The 20378-nt window shown below is 39.0% G+C and overlaps 2 long non-coding RNA genes across 2 annotated transcripts in view; both read left to right on the top strand.

The window, feature by feature from the left end:
• The first annotated feature begins 258 nt into the window (after positions 1-258).
• LOC144583318 (uncharacterized) lies at positions 259-1786 on the top strand. Its single transcript, XR_013537041.1, has 2 exons — positions 259-395; positions 1600-1786. It is a non-coding gene; the product is annotated as an uncharacterized LOC144583318 (long non-coding RNA).
• Positions 1787-3307: 1521 nt separating this feature from the next.
• Positions 3308-20378, top strand: part of LOC110079986 (uncharacterized) — a 38123-nt gene continuing 21052 nt past the window's right edge. The window contains exon 1 of the long non-coding RNA XR_013537040.1: positions 3308-3698. This is a non-coding gene — a long non-coding RNA (uncharacterized LOC110079986). The remainder of the gene's footprint in view (positions 3699-20378) is intronic.

Below are 20378 nucleotides of genomic sequence, written 5' to 3'. Positions count from 1 at the left end.
TAGGGGCAGAGGAAATGTTCCGTTTTCTCCAAACTTTAGAGGGAGGAGAGAGATGAAGTACTTTCCACGTTTAGTGATAAAAGAACCAGGGGAGGGGCAGCTAGGTGGTTTGAATAAACATATGGAGGGAAGATGTTTACAGAAAATGCAACAAATGATTTTAATGGATTTGGAATTTAAAATCTTTCATCATCAAACCTTAAGAGATCTTGGCTTTTTACACATATACAGACGTTCAGAGATCATGAACGTCTATATATGTGACATTCTGATATTTATTTTCAAGTATTACATTATAGGAGATCTGTAGTAATTTTATGAGGGTTCCTAACCCCTGATATTTGGGCTGATCTAGAAAAAGATGTTTCGAAGTTTCATGATGCAAATAAGTTCAGGTCAGTAAAAATACAAATATTTTTATTAAAATTATTAATTTAACTAGAAAATATTTATTTCTTAGTGTGAAGATCTGTAAGTTATGTAACCTGTTGGCAAAACCAGGAAGCCTTCCTATTTGAAATCCAGCATACATACTTTATGCACTACTACTTGGTCTTGGGAAACCAGTTTCCTTCAAGCCTCAGCCCAGCTGCAATGTGGAGTGAGGGAATACAGTACTGGGCTTCCTTACAGGGGTGTTGTGGGGGAAATTATGTTAAACACTCTAAATATATGTAATACTCTGTAACTGGTATACATCAGGCAACTTTAACTATCAAGACTGAATGTACAGTATTTGCTCAGGAAATGCATGGTACAGTCATACTTGACTGTGGTTTCCACCAGATTTAGTAGAGATTTTGAAATAAAAGCTGGTTGTGATGGTTTTACCAGTTTCACACCCCCAGTGAGTTTCTATGACTGCACAGTAATTCAAACCCAGGTCTAAATTAATATTTAGGATTTCTTAATCCAAAGTACGGCCTATAAACCTTTAAAATTTCTTAAAGGCAAGGGTGGTTTTATTAATCCAGACTATTGTAAATATAGTTACCTGAGACTCAAAATTATGTGGTGAAATAAGCCCTGAAAGATGAGTGTGTGCACACAAAACAGCAATGTCTGGAGACTCAAAGGTTGTGAAATGTGAGCCTGGCAGAGAGAAAAGGGTATATATTATAAAATATGGAACACAGTGATGTCTCTATACCCTGTATATTTTATAAGACAAATTCGCGCTCTAACTCCTAAACACAAGTTTATCTAAGGGGGTTTTTTATGCTGCTTTGTAGTGCTGCTGTATGCAAGCACATGTTCAAGGTGCATGCTTATGATAATTCCTGGTAATATATTTAAACACACCATTCAAGTGTGGTTTACATAGTTAAGTAAATAAGCATTTATTTCTTAAAGTAACCAATGCACTGGTTTACATGACCAACAGCCACTTTCCTGACCTTACAATCCTATAATACTTCCAGTGAGATTCAGTAGGTCTCTTATTTCAGCATAGATAAGTACTGTATAGTATTGTATCATAACTGATAGCCCTGGAAAGAATAAAAAAATGTCATCAGCATAATACTGACTTGCAGTCAGAATTTTAAACTTGTATCATTCCTGAACTCAAAAGAGGATGTTGTACTTTTGTTCCCACAGGGCAACAGACAACATCACTCATCTACATTACAAGAGTTCTCAAGTTGCAGAGAAAATGGCTGGTCAAAAACCAAAAACCAAAAACCTTTTCTTGGACATTCAAATTAATGCATATTTCTTAATCATGGCTCTTTCCTGTTGAAGTACACCATGGGATTAGGCCCATAAAATAAATTGCATTCTATATCAGCGCCTGCAAAAATTGTTACTGACATTTTTGTACATTAATGTAGGACAGCCCTTGTCCTTCACTTAGAATAAATAGGATTCTGGGTGAATATTTGGGTGTGGGGGCAAAGGGCATCTTTCTCTCACATGCACTGAACTGGAAGTGCCCCATTTCCTTGTACTGTACTATCAATTTGAATACCTCATAACTAAAGTTAGCAGTTTTGCTTAAAAAATCATTTGCACATTATGCTCTTGCAGTAAGCCTGTGAAGGAAATCTATATTTTTTTCATAACATAGCATGTACTAAATTACCTCAGGAAATTAAAAGTTTAAGATAGTCTTCAGGTAGATAGTTTCAACTTCAATACCCAAAGAGAAAGATATTAAGATGCTCTCCAAATGATATTTATTGTGTTTGGGATTATTTCTCATCATTGAAATGTCTCTACCCTAAAGTTTTATGGGTAAATTATTCCGTGAGAAGTTAACAAACGTCACCCACAAAACATACTTAATTCGAGTAACTGCAGCTATATTCTTAGGCGAAAGATTGTTTTTTAAAAAACAGTTACTTTCAAGTGAATAGTAGCCGCAGAGATATTCAAACTAAACGCCACTCGCAAGAATTTTCACAGTGCCTCATGGGAGCACAAGACTTAATCATCCTCCACGCAGAAGGGAGACTTGTAAACAGTCCTCGAATGACTCAAAAACTAGGGGTCTCCCTCTAACAAGTATTTGGCAGAGGTGAGTCAGCTTCCTCGTTTCAGCTTGTATGGATGTGAGTATGTGCGCGCGCCCGCGCGCTGTGCTAGCGGGAGCTGCCGAGGCAAGGATAGTCACATTGCGTAGCACGGCTCCAGTCTTTCATTCTTAAGCCAAGCACTGGCGCATCCGTAACTGGCCCTTACGTAACTGTCAGCTGGGGATTCCCTGGAGGGGGTCATTTTTATACCACCGCTACACACCGACCCCAGAAGCCGCTTCGCCGCGCTCGCCTGGGTACAGACCGAGCTGGCGGCGGCGGCGACGACGCCAGCACCAAGGGCCGCTTAGCTAGCTCTTCACAAAATGGCGGCGCCCACAGAAAGAGCAGCCCCATTTTGTGCCCGCGGAGCTGTCAGCGGAGACGGGCTCGGCTTAAGGGGGCAGGGGAGCAGAAGGTGGCGGCAGCCAGTTCATGTTACGAGCGGCGGAGGGAGGGAGGGAGGAAGGGAAGGAGGAGGAGAAGGACTTCGCCGCTCTCTCGCCCGGCCCTCTCAGACGAAACTTTAGGACGGGTAAGGCGGGGTGGCAAAGATGACTGAAGCGGGTGGAGCCAAAAGGCAGCTCGCGGCCGCACGCAGCCCTGGGAGCGCGCAGCTACGGGCGCTACCGAGCCTCCCATACGACTTCTTATTGCTTTTGGCCCTTTCAGATTGGCTGCTCTTTTCTTCGTCGTCGTCGTCTTTTCTTTCTTCTCCCCCCCCCCCACCTTCACCGCTCGGATTTTTCGCTTAGCAACCCGGCAGAAACTCGCCGGCCTCGCGATCGTTCGCCTCCTCCCCTTCCGCCGCGACGTCGGTCTCCACCCCGTTGGGGGACTTGGCTGCCGGTCACAACACTGGGATGAAAAAAGAGGTTTTTTTTTTCTTTCCCTGCTTCCAGCTCGCTTTTTCTGCCTCTTGGCAGCTGGCACAGATTCTTTTTCAACTGCCTGGGTTTATGTAACTTTTCTTCTCGCAAATGTTTTTATTTTTTTTGTGTGTGTGCTCTTTTCATCAGCTTCTTTTTTCTTTTTCGGAAGGATGGGCAGCGCCAGACTAGTGTATCATTAATTTGCTTCTCGTTTGGCCGTTAATCGTGTTTTGTTTCATTTTTATTGTTCATTACTGAATGTATCGCTTTATTAAACTGATGATCTTCAAGTTGGTGGCAAGCTTGCAAGGTACAACATCTATGTAAGAATCTCAGTCTTGGTCTTCGGTTACTTTTTTTCAGATGTGTTTTTCTCTCTCTCTGGTTAAAAAAATTATAAAAACCATTGGGATTTTAAAAAACAGACTGTGAATGTTTATTTAAATTGTAAGCTTATTTCGTTCCCATGGAAGGTCGGAATAATTTTGAAAAGAATTAGAAATGAATGGAGACTGTACCAGTGTCGTATGTTTCTGTCGAAATGTTTCGAAATGCATTGTGTTTAATTCGGAAAAACAAAATGTCTTCATTCAAAATGTCTTGATAAAGCTTTTTAGTTGCCACAGAATTAATGCATGTGTTGGAGTGGAATATATTAACCTATCTTACATCATGGAAAAGGAAGACATATTTGATTTAGTACAAATATTTTAGCAAAACAAAAGCTGAAGTGTAACATTACCTAATAGTATTCTTAAATTTGTGTCAGTTTTAAGATTTATTATCTGAATACAGGTACTGTGGTTTTGCCAGAGATTATTTCCAGTATAATTGAAAAGGTAGTTAGGAAACAAAATCACTGTAGAATTTCCTTAGTTTTAAACCATGTACACAGGTCACTATTCTATTAATGCATCCCCTGCTCTTTTCTGCTTGCTAACATTTTTTATGCAATGCCTGTTGTCCTTTTATAGCGCCTGGGTCTCTTCTGAGAAATGGTCTGTTAACAGCTAGCTTTCTGGTGTATTGTCTCATTGTTTTTACATAAAGAGAGTCTTCATTATTGTAAATAAAATTTCAAGCTTACTAATGTTTAGCTTCAGCCTGCTTATATTTTACTTAGACATAAATCCCTTTCTCTTTATTGGGGCTTCCTATAGGTAAGTATACAGAGAAACTATGGCGTTTTTAAGGAGCCATTTGCCTTTAGCAGTATAGCAGACTGTAATTTGTTAAACTGATATGTTAAACAATAAATATTGGTGCTTATTGTTCTGTAGCATGATTTTAATTCAGCAAGGTAGTAAAGTATTAAGTTATAGAATGTCTTGACTATAGGAAAGCACACAATAATTGATGTTTTCCCTTCCTTTGTAAAAGCTTACAAAAGCTATATTCAGGGAGCTGGACTGCAGCCCCCTGCATGCTTAGTGAAGAGGCAAATTGAAATGAGCTTGGCAGACACACATGCACCTCATTCCTGCGTACAGGAAGCTAAATTCTACTGAGTTTGAAGTCAGTGAGCTGTTCGTCTTTTGCTCAGAGATCATTCCAATCTTGAATCAGACCAAAACATGTGTTAAAATATGGCAAAAGTTTCTAGCCTTTACTAGTTCTGTAAAAAATGAATAGGTACAATGGTATGGGTGGTTACCCTCAGCCTTCACTTTTTAAATGTCTGTGATATGTAAACCAAGAATACTACCAATGTTTGAAAGGTTCATTTTGATTCTATAAGGGCTGAGCATAAAGATCTGTTGCTTTTTGAAGCTTGGCATATGATTTATGAGAGACTTGAAAGTTGTTCATTAATTTTCATTGCAACAAGGCATCCTAAAATTGCTTATCCTGGGTAATTAATCTGTAGTCACTGACCTTTTAGCCAGGCTTTTTGTATGTGAAGGTATTTACATATGAAACACTCTTTGGTAAGACTTGCTCCTTTAAAAACAAAAAACAAGTATTGCTGTGTGCCAGATATGTCTTCCCTTCTGCTTAAATTTCAAATTAATATGTGATATATGGTGATAATTGATGCAAATAATGTTTGTATTCCATCCAGTCTGTTAGGCTTGCTCTCTACAGTATGATTCAAAAGATGCTTATGCAAGAGTAAATCTCACTGAGCTCATTGGAATCTACTTCCAAGGAATTGCCTTAACCTAAAAAATCATTGTCCTTGTAATCTACATATCACTTACATTTTATCCAACCAGATACTTGAAGTAGGCTAAGTTACAAGTCATTTTATGACTCACAATTTAAATTGAGGGAATCCTGAGCTGTGTGTTGCTGTGGTACTGTTGGAGCTCTCTGTTTATAGAAAGGGAGTAGGAGTATAAAAATCTTCAAAGAAAATAAACTGCAACAGACTGTGTATTGGATAAATTGCTCCAGATATCTCACAGTACCTCATGTCTAGTTAAGCTAGATCTAGTATTAAAGGATTGTATGATATCATAGATACATACATGGCATTAGTTGCTGACAGCACTTGTAGCTCTCTGTTTATGAAGATGAATTGTTTTTTAAACATTGAATTTTCAACCACAGTCAAGACTTTTTTGGGCTCAAGCTGAAGACTGGAGGGGAAAAGGTTTCATGGCTTTTCAAGTATGCAACAGATTTAAAACATTTCATCTAAAGTTACAGTGTTCATTTCAAGTATGAATTGCTACAAATTTAAATTCTCAGATTTACCTGCTATGTAGATTAAAGTCTTTGTTCAGTAATACTGGCAATGGAATAAGTAGTTACTTAGGCTGCATATTTTATGTGCTTACTAAAGAGTATTTCTGAGTTAAAACTGTACATACCTTTGGCCTATATCCAGTTACTAGTCATGGGTAAAGTAGACCCACTGAATCAATAAAGTTTACATGTGTTGACTTATCATTCAATTGTTTCAGTGGTGTACTCTAGTTGATACTAATAATTACATTTAGGCCCACATATTCATAAAATTACAAATTACTGCAGATGTACTAAAATAGTTATCTTTGTGATTATTTAAATGAAAGACCTATTTGATCATTTCTCATGTATGAATATTAATACTGCATCTGCTAATCAGTGGCATTCGATGTTCTCCTCATGAAAACAAAGTGCTTTTGTCTGTACAATAACTAAAATCTTGCTTCATCCTATCAGTCACTGAAATCTGATTTTGTTTGCTGCTTTATAAGTGGTGGGTTTTTTTTGTTTTGTGTGTGTGTGTGTGTGTGTGTGTGTGTTTAGTGAAAGTCAGACAAGGCAAAGGCAGGCTGAAACATAACAAAAGCTTTCTGGAAAGGAAAAAAAAATTGTCCAGCAATCCCTATACCAGTGGAACCTCTGCTTACGAACGTCCCTAGCTACGAATGATCCAAGTTATGAACAGCTCTGTTTGCAAAAGTTTGCCTCTACTCACAAACGGAGCTTCAAGATACGAATGAAAAAAACCTTTCCTGCCCTTTTTTTTACCTAAGTTCATCTTGGGTCAGAAGAAGAAGAAAAAAATAAAAAATACTCCCCCTAGTGGTAGAGTACAGATTAACTGGCTTTGCATTAGTTCCTATGGGAACTAATGCCTCTACGTGTGAACGGCGCCTCTAGATAAGAACAAAAAACAACCACAATGGATTAAATGGTTTTCAGTGCATTCCTGTGGGAAAATTTGCTTATACTTACGAAAGTTTCAACTAACAAACATTTTCTGGGACGGATTAAGTTCGTAAGTAGAAGTTCCACTGTATTCTTACACTTCACAAGCTTCTAGAAACCATGGAAAGTATATGTAATGCAGAGAGAGGGGGGGAGAGATGAAAGATTTGGTTATAATGAAATGTATAAATAGTTCATTTATAACTTACTAGTGGTGTGTGTGTGTGTGTGACTGTCCATGTATGTACACATATTGTTTCCTGTCATAAAGGTTGGCAGTCTAATAGAGTTCCGTCAAGAGAACAAGCTGTTCATCATTCTTTTCCAACAACACAAGAGGTGACTCTACACATGGACATCACCAAATGGGCAATACTGAAATCAGATTGAGTATATTCTCTGCAGCCAAAGATGGAGAAGCTCTATACAGTCAGCGAAAACAAGACCTGGAGCTGATTGTGGCTCTGATCACCACCTTATTATAGCAAAATTCAAGCTTAAACTGAAGAAAGTAGGAAAAACCACTGAGCTAGTCAGGTATAATCTAAACCAAATCCCTTACGAATACAGAGTGGAAGTGAAGAACAGATTTAAGGAACTAGATTTAGAGGACAGAGTGCCTGAAGAACTATGGAAGGAGACTCGTAACATTGTACAGGAGGCAGCAACAAAAAAACATCCCAAAGGAAAGGAAATGCAAGAAAGCAAAGTGGTTGTCCAGTGAGGCCTTACAAAGAGACAAGAGGGCCTTCTTAAAGGAACAGTGCAAAGATATGGAGTTAATAGAAAGGGGGAAACCAGAGATCTGTTCAAGAAAATTGGAGATATTAAAGGAACATTTTGTGCAAAGATGGACATGATAAAGGACAAAAATGGTAGGAACCTAACAGAAGCAGAAGACATCAGGAAGAGGTGGCAAGAATACACAGAGGAATTATACCGGAAAGATTTGGATGTCCCGGACAACCTAGATAGTGTGGTTATTGACCTTGAGCCAGACATCCTGGAGAGTGAAGTCAAGTGGGCCTTAGAAAGCACGGATAACAACAAGGCCAGTGGAGGTGATGGCACACCAGCTGAACTACAGTGGTGCCTCAATTTACGAACTTAATCTGTAACTGAATGGTGTGCGTAAGTCGAAAAGTTCATAAATCGAATCAGCATTTCCCATAGGAATCCACTGAAAACCAATTAATCCATTCTGGCTGTATTTTTTTTCGTATGTAAAGGCGCCGTTTGTAAGTTGAAGCATTCGTTCCCATAGGAACGAATGCAAAAGCAGTTAATCTGTCCTCTATCACTAGGGGGAGAAACTTTTTTTAACCTAAGATGGCCTAAGGTCAAAAAATCGGTACCTTTAAAACCAAGCAGCTTTAAACCAAACCAAGCACCTTTTAAACCAATTTTTAAATTTTAAAATAACAGTACCAGGCAGTCCAAAGTCCATTTCCCGCTTTTTCCGCTTTTGTTTTGTTTTGTTCGTAAGTCGTAGCTCCATTTGCAAGTTGAAGCAAATTTTATGAATGGAGGTGTTCGTAAGTTGAATTATTCGTATGTTAGGGGCATTCGTAAGTCGAGGCACCGCTGTATTTAAAATCTTAAAAGATGGTGCTGTTAAGGTACTACATGCAATATGCTTGCAAGTTTGGTAAACTCAGCATTGCCAGAGGATTGGAAAAGATCAGTCTACATCCCAATCCCAAAGAAGGGCAGTGCCAATGAATGCTCCAGCTACCGTACAGTTGCACTCATTTCAAACGCTAGCAAGGTTATGTTCAAAGTCCTACAAGGCAGGCTTCAGCAGTATGTGAGTTCCAGAAAAACATCTACTTCTGCTTCATTGACTACGGAGAAGCCTTTGACTGTGTGGACCATAGCAAACTATGGCAAGTTCTTAAAGAAATGGGAGTACCTGACCACCTTATCTGTCTACTGAGGAATCTATATGTGGGACAGGAAGCGACAGAACTGGATATGGAACAACTGATTGGTTGATATTGTCTCCCTGGTTGCAGTATTTAACTTAGATGCAGAATACATCATGCGAAAGGTTGGCCTGGAGGAATCCCAAACCAGAATTAAGATTGCCAGAAGAAATATCAACAACCTCAGATATGCAGATGATACCACTCTGATGGCAGAAAGTGAGGAGGAATTAAAGAACCTCTTAATAAGGGTGAAAGAGGAGAGCGCAAAAAAGGGTTTAAATCTCAACATCAAAAAAACTAAGATCAGGGCCACTGGTCCCATCACCTCCTGGCAAATAGAAGGGGAAGATATGGAGGCAGTGACAGATTTTACTTTCTTGGGCTCCGTGATCACTGCAGATGGGGACAGCAGCTTCTTGGGAGGAAAGCGATGACAAGCCGAGACAACATCTTAAAAAGCAGAGACATCACCTTGCCAACAAAGGTCCACATAGTCAAAGCTATGGTTTTTCCGGTAGCAGTGTATGGAAGTGAGAGCTGGACCATAAAGAGAGCTGACCACCAAAGAATTGATGCTTTTGAATTGTGGTGCTGGAGGAAACTCTTGAGAGTCCCTTGGGCTGCAAGAACAAACATATCCATTTTAAAGGAAATCAACCTTGAGTGCTCACTGGAAGGACAGATCCTGAAGCTGAGGCTTCAATACTTTGACCATCTCATGAGAAGAGAAAACTCCCTGGGAAAGACCCTGATGGTGGGAAAGAGTGAAGGCAAGAGGAGAAGGGACAACAGAGGACAAGATGGTTGTACAGGGTCATCGAAGAAACCAACATGAATTTGACCCAACTCCGGGAGGTAGTGGAAGACAGGAGGGCCTGGCGTGCTCTGGTCCATGGGGTCACAAAGAGTCGGACATGACTTAACAACTAAACAACAACAACACCTGGGTATCTATTGTGATTCCTGCTAGTTGGGGACTATAATATTTTGTCCCTCTGCGGGGGAGAAAGATGGGGTAGAAATTAAATAAATTAATAATTCCCATTTATCTAAATCTTGAAGTTTTTTACTTGACATTAAAGAAGTAAATAAGGTCTGTAATCTTGTCATAAACTAGCGACTTTACTTTCATGTTTTTAATCAGAAATTCATCAGACTGAACTCTTTATGTTAACGAAATCTTAATTCTCTACTGTTCTTCAGGTTGGGCTGGTAGGTTTTTTTATGTGGAAAAAATCAGAGTGTATAACTACAATAAGAGAAGAGTTCTCTAACCATTATAGTTTGTACAAGGTGAAGCTAATACAGTACCTTTACTTTTACATTATTCACTCATAAGGTTTTAGTGACCAGTTGAATTAAACTTCATTTCTCTCTCTCTGATACCCCAAATTGCTGTTCTTTATGAAGATAATGCCCTATGTAGTGTCAAGGGTTCATAGAACTGTGGAAATAAATCACTGAGTAAGAAACATTAACTGTACAGCAGTGGTTCCCAGCCTTGGGTAATCCAGGCATTTTTGGACTGCAACTCCTGGAAACTCCAGCCAGCACAGATGGTGGTGAAGACTTCTGGGAGTTGCAGTCCAAGAACACCTTGATTACCGAAGGTTGGGAACCATAGGGAGAAAGCATTGGTAAAAGTGCTATAGTTGGGAGCTACATTTTGTTGAATAGAAAAATATGTTCTCTATCCAGTTAGGTTCATAATACTCACGTCATTGAATGTTTAGCTGTCAGTTGTCCCTCCAATTTTGTGGCTCTTTCAATTTTTTCTTCACTATAGAGTCTTATTTTATTTCTTACCATGCCACCTCTTGTTGATGTGCTATTACTGTCCTTCTCGTGGTGGCTTTGCTTTCTTCAAAACAGTCAATTCCAACTGCCATGGAACTGTTTATGTCAAAAATTCCATTTTCCTTATCCCTCATATAGCAAGATACCATCTTCCAGACCTCCTTTTTGCTCTTCTTATAGTTACCAAGCTTGATTTATACAAACTTGAATATACACATTACATTGTATAAATGGACCGTTAAAGCTAATTCTGACCTTGATCACTGAAGGGATGGTAAAGATGGGTGCTCCATAGGGTCAGATAGTGTGTAGTGTTTCCAAAAAGCTACACCAGGCAAACTGTCCAGTCTTACAATGGAATGAGATACAGTGGGGTCTTGACTTGAGAATTTAATCTGTATTGGAAGGCGGTTCTCAAGTCAAAAAGTTCTCAGGTCAAATCTGCATTTCCCATAGGAATGCATTGAAAACCATTTGATCCGTATCTGCTCTTTTCCGTCCATAGAAACTAATGGGAAGCTGCTATTCTGCCTTCGACCACTAGAGGGGGATATTTTGTTTCTTTTTTTCTTAGGTCAAGAAAGGTTCAGGGAAGGCAGGGAAAAGACAGTCCAGGCAGTCCAGTACCAGGCAGTCCGAAGACTGTCTCCCAATCCACTCTCTAAACGCTGGGAGGAGTGAGGAAGCAGACAGGTACCCTTTTCACTGGCCAACAGTTAACTGAAAGTTCACATTTTGCACTTTCCCTGCCTCCCACGTGGGTTTTTTTCAGTTCTTAACTCAAATCTAAGTACTTAAGTCAAGTCAATATTTTCTTATGAGAGTGGTTCTTAAGTCAAAATGTTCTTAACTCGAGCCGTTCTTAAGTCAAGACCCCACTGTATATAACTCGCACTCTGTTAGGCATTTTCTTGGAGGAAAGTGAGTAATGAGTAGAGAGTTCTTCATATAAAAGGAATTAATGTGCCTTGAAAGCAGACCTGGTTAGAAACAAGTGTAATTTGAACAAATATGAAATAGGATTTGGTGTAAGGTGACCCTGCTTTTATAACATATTGCAGTGTTTCTGCAATCTGAAATTCGTTGTCCTTGAAGGAGTTGAAATGACAGAAGCTTGTTTTACTTGTCAGCTATCCTCCAGTAGTATCAGAAAGTCCTATGTGTTGGAAAATTAATTCCTCCCTCTTGCCTTTGTAGTTTTAGTTTGAAGGCACCTAGCAGATATGAGTCTTTGTATTACAAATGTTTTATAGATTCTAATGTTCTTCTGTTGAATCTACAGTTTGTAAACTGTAGATTCATTACCTTAGTACATGCGCTCGTAATTTCTAGATTAGACTACTGTAACGCGCTCTACGTGGGACTTCCTTTGAAGCTGATGCGGTATACTTACAATGACAATAAATTATATTATTATTATTAAACTTCAAGTGGTGCAGAATGTGGCGGCCATACTCCTTACTGGAGTGAGAAAATGCCAACATATCTCTCCTACTCTGGCCATGCTGCACTGGCTGCTCATCTGTTCCCGCATTGACTTCAAAGTGTTAATGCTTACATATAAATCCCTAAACGGTTTAGGACCTCGATACTTGGTGGAATGCTTACTCCCAACTAGTTCTACCCGTGTCACCCGCGTGAGCCAGGAGGTGAAGCTGAGGAGCCTGACGCCGAGGGAGGCCCGGAAGGAAAGAACTAGAAACCGGGCTTTCTCGGCGGTGGCTCCTCGCCTCTGGAATAACCTACCTCCCGAGATTCGCGCTGCACTCTCGCTGAGTACTTTTAAGAACCAACTAAAAACGTGGATGTATAGGCAGGCCTTCCCTTCCAGTTAATTCCTGTCTTCTTTCCTTTTTTATTCTTTTTCTCATTATTTGATTTATTTTATATTTTTCCCATCGCAGAATCATTTAATTAATTAATTGTTATAAATTTTTCTTGAAGTTGTTATCCTTTATGTTGTAAGCCGCCTAGAGTGGTCGAAATGACTAGATAGGCGGGGTATAAATACAATAAATAAATAAATAAATAAATAAATAAAATAAGAATATAGAGGTAATTCTTGGCCTGCTTCTAGTGAGAACGGCCTGTGGAACTTCATGTGATTTGCATATGTTTACAATAGAGTTATCAATACATGGCATTAAAAGAAGTGCACACCATGTACATGTCTGCCTTAGGATAACGTTTAAACCTTTTTTATTGTTTCTTTCCAATAAAAGAAAGAAACCTATATTATTCAGTTACACAGGTTGGCCATAAAAGGGCAGAAAGAGCTGACTTGCAAAACTACATTTTGTAAGATTAAAAAAACCAAAGTTCTTCCTTGTGACCAGCTTGTTATTTTGACAGAAGCTAAAATACAATAAACAGCAAGAAAACAGCATTGTTGCAGTGACTTTGTCAATTCAAGAAACTGCCGTCTGTGAAGCAGTTCACAGTAAGGTATTTCAGGTTGCATAATTGGAATTCGACTGACAGAATAATGCAGTTTCTTTGTCCAAAGCCAGAATTCCTTCAAGTAATGTAGCTTGTTATAAACCCTTTCATTTAAACTGTTGAAAAATCCCATAGGTTATCTTCCTAAGCCCCTTATCAGTATTAACACTCTGAGTAAGAATTATTCAGATACAATAAATATATATTCTAGTAATTGTTTTCATTTGTACAGCTATGCATGAAGAGTTTAAGATTATTATTATTTTATTTCCATGTGAAACTATCTTTGTTTAAGACTTGCATGAGGACTCAGTCCATACTCTTGAAGTAAAGAAAATATGGCATGTTCAAAATATTTTAGCAGGATGGTCTTTTCAGCTGTATGCCACTTCACTTGCCTAATAGGACAGATTTGTCTGCCTCTAACTGAAATGGGTGAGAGGCCAAGGTTTTAAATCTAAACTATGATTAGTTCCTTTTTTTTTTCAGTCAACAGGCTTTGTTTACTTGTAATCCTTAAAAGGTTCATAGCACCACTGTGTTCATATCACCACGTAACTGAGCCCCCAAGGGAACTTTCTCCCTGGGAAGTAGGTATAGGACTGGATACCCTCCTTTGTGTTTAAGAAAATAGAATGATAACCGTTGACAGAATATCAGTATTGTTTATTGGCATCTGTTGGCCTCTGCTCAAATGCGATGTGTCCCTCCTTAAAACATTATCTCAAATTTATGTTAATCTAGCTTTCTGCCTGCCAGAATATCAGAGTATGCTGGAAAAATGCCTTGAAGCTGTAATTGTACACTGATAGTAAATAAATATGTAATTATATGCCACAAGTAAATTCTGACTTAGGAGACCCTTTTCAGAATTATCCATGTAGAAAACACATAGAAGTCGTTTACTATTCCCTTCTTCTGGCAGCACCCTGGACCCATGCAGTTTGCTCAAGACCATACAGGCTGGCTCTTTGGAATGCACAATGGGGAATTGAACTCCCAGCCTCTGACTCTCCAATTGACTGAGCTATCCAATTAGAAAGAAAAGGGCACATAGAACTTTGCATATTGTAATAGTAGGTTTCCCCCTTGCAAGCACTGCTAGTTTATATTGTCTCCTCTATAAAGAGACTGGAGATGTCCTCTTTAGGGATACTTAGTAATGCGGTAGTATGTGTGTGACTTGTCTGATAACTGAAGCATTGAATTACGAATCCAGGAGGGGGAATGCCTCCTTTTATGTCATCATATAAATGTTTTATACTATAAAGCAATATAAATATTTATTTACAGTTTTTTTTGCTAGTTCTGATTTAGTCATATCATGGATGAAAGCTAGTAGGAAGGCCTTGTTATGCTATGTTGCTGCTCCTGGCTGCCTCACCCCCTCTCAACATCAACCACCTGGCCTAGGGGGAGAGAGAGCTTGAGAGAGAGCTTTCAGGCCGGAGCTGCTCCTGGGACCGCACCAGACCATCGTGCCTACACCCAGAAGGAGCCAAAGACCATCTGCCGGCCATTAAGAGCCTCGTGGCACAGTGGTTAAAACGCCGTACTGCAGCTAAAACTGTGCTCACGACCTGGGGTTCAAATCCCAGGTAGCCGGCTCAAGGTTGACTCAGCCTTCCATCCTTCCGAGGTCGGTAAAATGAGTACCCAGCTTGCTGGGGGGGCAATGTGTAGCCTGTATAATTAAAATTGTAAACCGCCCGGAGAGTGCTTGTAGCGCTATGGGGCGGTATATAAGTCAATAAATAAATAAATAAATGTGGAAATGCTGATAATCTGTCCTCAGCCAGGAAGGGTGGGAGTTGTGATATGGATTCATAACCTTGGAAACAGGCGGGAGATGTTTGTTTCTGCCTGTTAGGCTTTTATTAATTCCTAGAATGAAGCAGGAGGTCTTTGTAAAACCTACACCAAAACTGATGAAGTAATCTTTTGTCTATGAAGGCTTGTGCCACAGTAAGATAGTTTGTGTGAGGTGTGGCAGGGCATTTAATTGTAAGACTCTACTATTTAACATGTCCATAGTCACAAAGAAGACAGCATGAATAATATTACTAGCAATTTGAACATTAGGTATTTGTTGGGATTTGTCCCTCAGATCTCATTCAGACCTTTTCTCATTTTTTTAGATGAGGTAAAGCAAGGCCAGGCCAAGCTCTCAGATAAATTATTTATCTGCAAAGATTTCCACAGAAATTGTGGAAACCAAAATAACAGTTTTCAGATATGTTTTCTTCAGCTTATTTGGGTTAAGAATTTTCACATAAGATACTACAGAGATAGCATAAGGATAAAGAAGGCCATCTACAAAAGTAACATTTGTGATCTTGTATAAGTACTTCTAGTAGGCCACCCATCTCTCTTCCACCCCCGGCTGCAACCACACTGGCAAACAGTACAGGATTTGTTGCATAAGTAGAACCATGAATTTGAACTGTTTAAAACTGATCACACAGTGCAAAAGCCAATCAGCCTGGTCCTATTTGCTTCCACTGTGTTTTTCTCTCCTGCCACTGGGTGCTTCTACTTGTTTAAAGCTGGTGTTTTCAGTTGATCTTTCCTCCATGTGATCAGTTGTTTCGTTCTCCAAAAAGGCAGGAGGTGGTATTCTGGTGACATACTAAGGGGGTGGTATTCTGGTGACATACTAAGCTGGGCATGATGTTTTGGATAGCAGAAACACTCATCCTTGCCATCTCCCAACTTGACATAAAGTATTTAACATGAACGCCCAATTTTAGCACTAGAGCTCCTTGTCACAGCATTGATACATTAGTATAGTGCTAGATCACTTCTGTATGGACAAAAAGAAAAAATTGATATGAAGTAGAAAAAAATGACAAATTGCAGCAGACTACTGTGTTTCCATAGTATGTGAGTACTGTACAGTGGTGCCTCGCTTAACGAGCGCTTCGTTTAATGAATTTGCTTAGCGATGACTTTCAGAGCGTTTTTGTGCTGCGTTTAACGATGGTCCCTATGGGCGATTTTCGCTTAGCAATGTTGGGACCATGCTTCGCATAATGATTAGATTTTTGGGTCCTCTGTTTCGCTTAACGATGGTTTAAACAGCCTCATGTTTGCTGTTTTTTAAATGTTATAAAGTTAAAGTTTACTGTTTAAAATGTTTGAAATCATAAAGTGCACTTAATAAACCCTTTGTTAACCAAATTTGACTTTGTTCTGACTCTTTTTTAATTTGTTGTTGAATTTTTTCCCCCATTGAGATGCGTTGAATAGGTTTCAATGCATTTCAATTGGGAAACTGCGTTTCACTTAGCGATGTTTCCTATGGCGATTTTCGCTTAAGGACGGCAATTTGTTCCTATTGGAACCGATTATCCAGTTTTCAGTGCATTTCAATGGGAAACCGTGTTTCGCTTAGCGATGTTTTCACTTAGCGATGAATTTTTTGGAACCAATTAAAATCGTAAAGTGGGGCACCACTGTATATGTTTTTACATTATAGAGAACTTTGCAGAATTGGCCCTTTTCCCTAACACCGTGTAACACTTTAAACAGCTCATCTGCTTTACAATGAATCATAAAAAGAGAGCTGGGGGTGAGATCAGAGGAAGGGGAAGCTGTGGCTCAGATCAAACTGAATCAGATTAACAAGCCACTGTGGGCACTGGCACCGAAACAATCCATGGTCTCACCTAATCCAAATAGAGGCATGAAATGCATTGTGAATCAAGCCGCACTAGTGAAGGCAGTGACCGACATCAGTCTTTTGCTTGCTTCCCCGTGGGGAAAAAGATGTGTAGGATTGTTCTTAGCAAATTTAGATAAGAAGGCCAAGAGAATGATTGAAACAGGGACAGTATTATCGTAGAGCTATACTCTTTCATCCAGTAAAATAATTGAAAGATTTATTGTTATAGTGCTTTTTTTGTTATTATCTTCACATTTTTATACCTTAAGAACATAAGCTCTATTGGATCAGGCCAAGGACCCATTTAGTCCAGCTTCCTATATCTCATAGTGGCCGAACCAGGTGTCTCTGAGAAACACAAGACAACTAGATACCTGTCTCCTGATAACCCGCCCCCCCCCCTGCATCTGGCATTTTGAAGGACCTTCCTTCTAAGCCTGGAGATTATACATCCCCATCATAGCTGCGATAGACTTCCTCCAGGAATCTGTCCAATCCCCTTTTAAAGGCATCTAGGCCAGATGCCATCGCCACATCCTGTGGCAAGGAGTTCCACAGACTAACAACACACTGAGTAAATAAATATTTTCTTATGTCTGTTCATCACTCAATTTGAGTGGATGTCCCCTGGTTCTGATATTGCGTGAGAGGGAAAAGAGCTTCCCTCTATCCACTTTATCCATCTCCTACATAACTTTATACGTCTGAAGCATGTCTCCCCCAGGCACTTTTTCTCTAAAGAGCCCCAAACACTGTAGCCTTTCCTCATAAGAAAGGTGCCTTTGTTAGAAACAGGCATCTTAATTAATAGTGTACAAAAGTTATGAAAAAAACCGCATATATAAAATATGAGCAGTGCCATTATCATTCATCATGCCTCATTCCAGAGGAGGTCCAGACTCGGAAGTCACTGATTTAGTCTGAGTTTAAGAAAAAAATTCCCAGGATTCTTTATTCTTATTGTAGAACCAGTATGTAGAATCCACCTAAAATCTCTCTCTGTTAAAAATGAGACTACAGTATTGCTGCTGTGATCTTAATAAATGTACAGTGCAGTGGTATCACCTTTGCCAGTGGCCATATTAATATCTGGAAAATGTTGCTTAAAAGAGGGAAAAGATTGTATATGATCAGGGTTCGCAGTCATTTGCATAAAAGCTTTGTTCTCAACATTTGTTACCCTTGGATAAGAGTGATCCTGTCTGCAGATTGTACAATGGACAAATGTGTAGAATTAGACCTAATTACTGCATTTTACTTTAATTTTTAGTTGACACACATATAGATGACTCCCTAAAAGACTGCTGCTAAGTAGAACTCCTCCCCCCCCCCCCCGGCAATTTGTTTGGCTTATTCACTGGCAGGATTTTAAAAGTCATTAAAAACCTGGTTATTTAGAAAGGCTTTCGAAAATGTCAAAAATGTGAACTCAGCTGAGCTTAACTAGCCTATCTGATCAAGTCTGCTATCTTAAATTTCTTAAATGCTTTAAATGTTTTGAACCTTTTATCCTAATATATTTTATGCTTTGTGTTTACATTTTGTTGCTGTAGCCACCTTAGACTTAAGACCAGTTACTTTTATGTAACGGGGCAGAATTACATTAGGATCCAATGGTATATTACTACCTATCATTAATAACCCCGATCCCTGTGAGCCAAAGAAAGTCAGACTTTGAAATTGGATTAAAATACAGATTCAGGGCTTATATTCTTAATATTATTTATTTAGCAAATGAACATAGTTTTACTCTTGCATGATGTGACTTCATTGCATTCTTATCATGATATCATACTTTAATTAGTGTTCCTGGAAATTCCCTTCTTATGTTCTCTTATGGCATCAGTCATATTTTAGTGTTCACTTCAGTACATAGTTAGAGCTTTCTTTCTTGTTACTAAGGCCAGGTTACTGAGCTTTACCTGTCATGTTTTCTGCCATTTTTAATGTTGCTTTAGAAAAAGTCTGCCACTTACGACACATCTACTGTTTATAGCATAAGCAATGTGATAGAAACCTACAATAATGACTTAGAACTTTATTTGCCTATGTTACACTGATCTTACTGCACTTTCCCTATATGATGGTCACAGTAAAGATAATTTTTTCTTTTCATTCTAAAAAAATAGCATTGCACACTTTAGTTTTCATACAACTTGTTCATGTAGCACATCACTGTGTACATTTTCTAGAGATACTGAATTAGTCAGATATGACAAGCAAGTGTAGCCATAACGTATCAGCACATGTACCTGAGATAACCCAGAACCTTGTGTTCTGTTGCCAGTAATATTGAAGGAAGTACATGATGAGCTAATTCTAGAAAAAAATAGGTTCAGGAAAGGGAAGGACTGTATTCAAAGAATACTGAGTACCTGGAAAGTACTGATTGCCAAGAGGTGCAGCTATTGCAGAATCATCCAAATGACTTACGATTATCATTCACTTAGCAGTTTGCTCTTTGTGTTCACAGTGGTATAACCCAAACTGACATTCCTGACTTTTTTTTATAAACCAGTTCTGTATACAGCTAACAGACCCATTACTTTCTGGATTTTAAAAATGTGCCTTTGTACTTTGCAACAGAACATTTTCAGTGATTTATAATAATACCTGTCAGCTCTTGTGAGTTCTTGAAAATTAAGTATGACTATCCTAGCCTTCAGAATGCTTGCGAACAGGATCTAAAAATCTGTTAATGCCTATGATAATGTAACCATGTGTATTGTAAAAATACTTTGTAACATTTAGGTCTAAATTTAAGAGCAGATTATGATGCCAGTGGAAGGTAGACAAGCAAATCAATACTCTGGTGTTCTTACTGTAAAGGCCATAGCGTAGCAATGTACATATGGAATATTTGTTGCTTCCCAGCACCATTGTGGTACAGAAGGAAGACAGCCCAAATCTAGAGAGTGAAATAAAGATCAAACTGACTAGATAACTACCAGTTTAAGTGTTATTACTAGATAAGGGAATTAATAATAGTGCATATTGTTGATTGAAAATTATGTAATTATATATATAAATTGAGAATGGAGGCTTTTTCTGCTTCAACATCATTGCAAACAGGCTATTGTAAAGTAAGGAAGCCAGGAAAGACTTTTCTGCAGTAGATGTAGATTTCTCCTTCACTCACTGGATAGCTCCATGAATTAGGTATCTGGCTGCAGAGGCAGAAGTTGAGGGTTTCATTTCCCCACTATGTCTTGCAAAAGAACAGCCAGCTTGTGTAACTTTGGGCTAGTTGCAGAGTCCCAGGGCTTTATACCTAGTACCTATTCTCTGTAAAATGTTGCCATAAGTCAAAATCAACTTGAAAAGATTGCTGTAAGTCAAAGTATGTTGTTGTTATTATTTCCTTCTAACTCCTGGATAAAGGCCTTGAGTATCGCGTAGGGCAAGAATCTTAAGCATGTTCGTATGATCAGTGTTTCTTCTTATACATGAGGTAAATAGGAAACACTGTGTTGATGAAGAGACAGCAGGTGTTGCAGAGAACTGCATGAGATCACATGAC

Source organism: Pogona vitticeps, chromosome 5 (genome assembly GCF_051106095.1).
Source record: "Pogona vitticeps strain Pit_001003342236 chromosome 5, PviZW2.1, whole genome shotgun sequence".
In the NCBI taxonomy this organism is placed as follows: domain Eukaryota; kingdom Metazoa; phylum Chordata; class Lepidosauria; order Squamata; family Agamidae; genus Pogona; species Pogona vitticeps.
The sequence above is the reverse complement of the archived record's forward strand: the minus strand, read 5'-3'. Positions and strand labels throughout refer to the sequence as shown.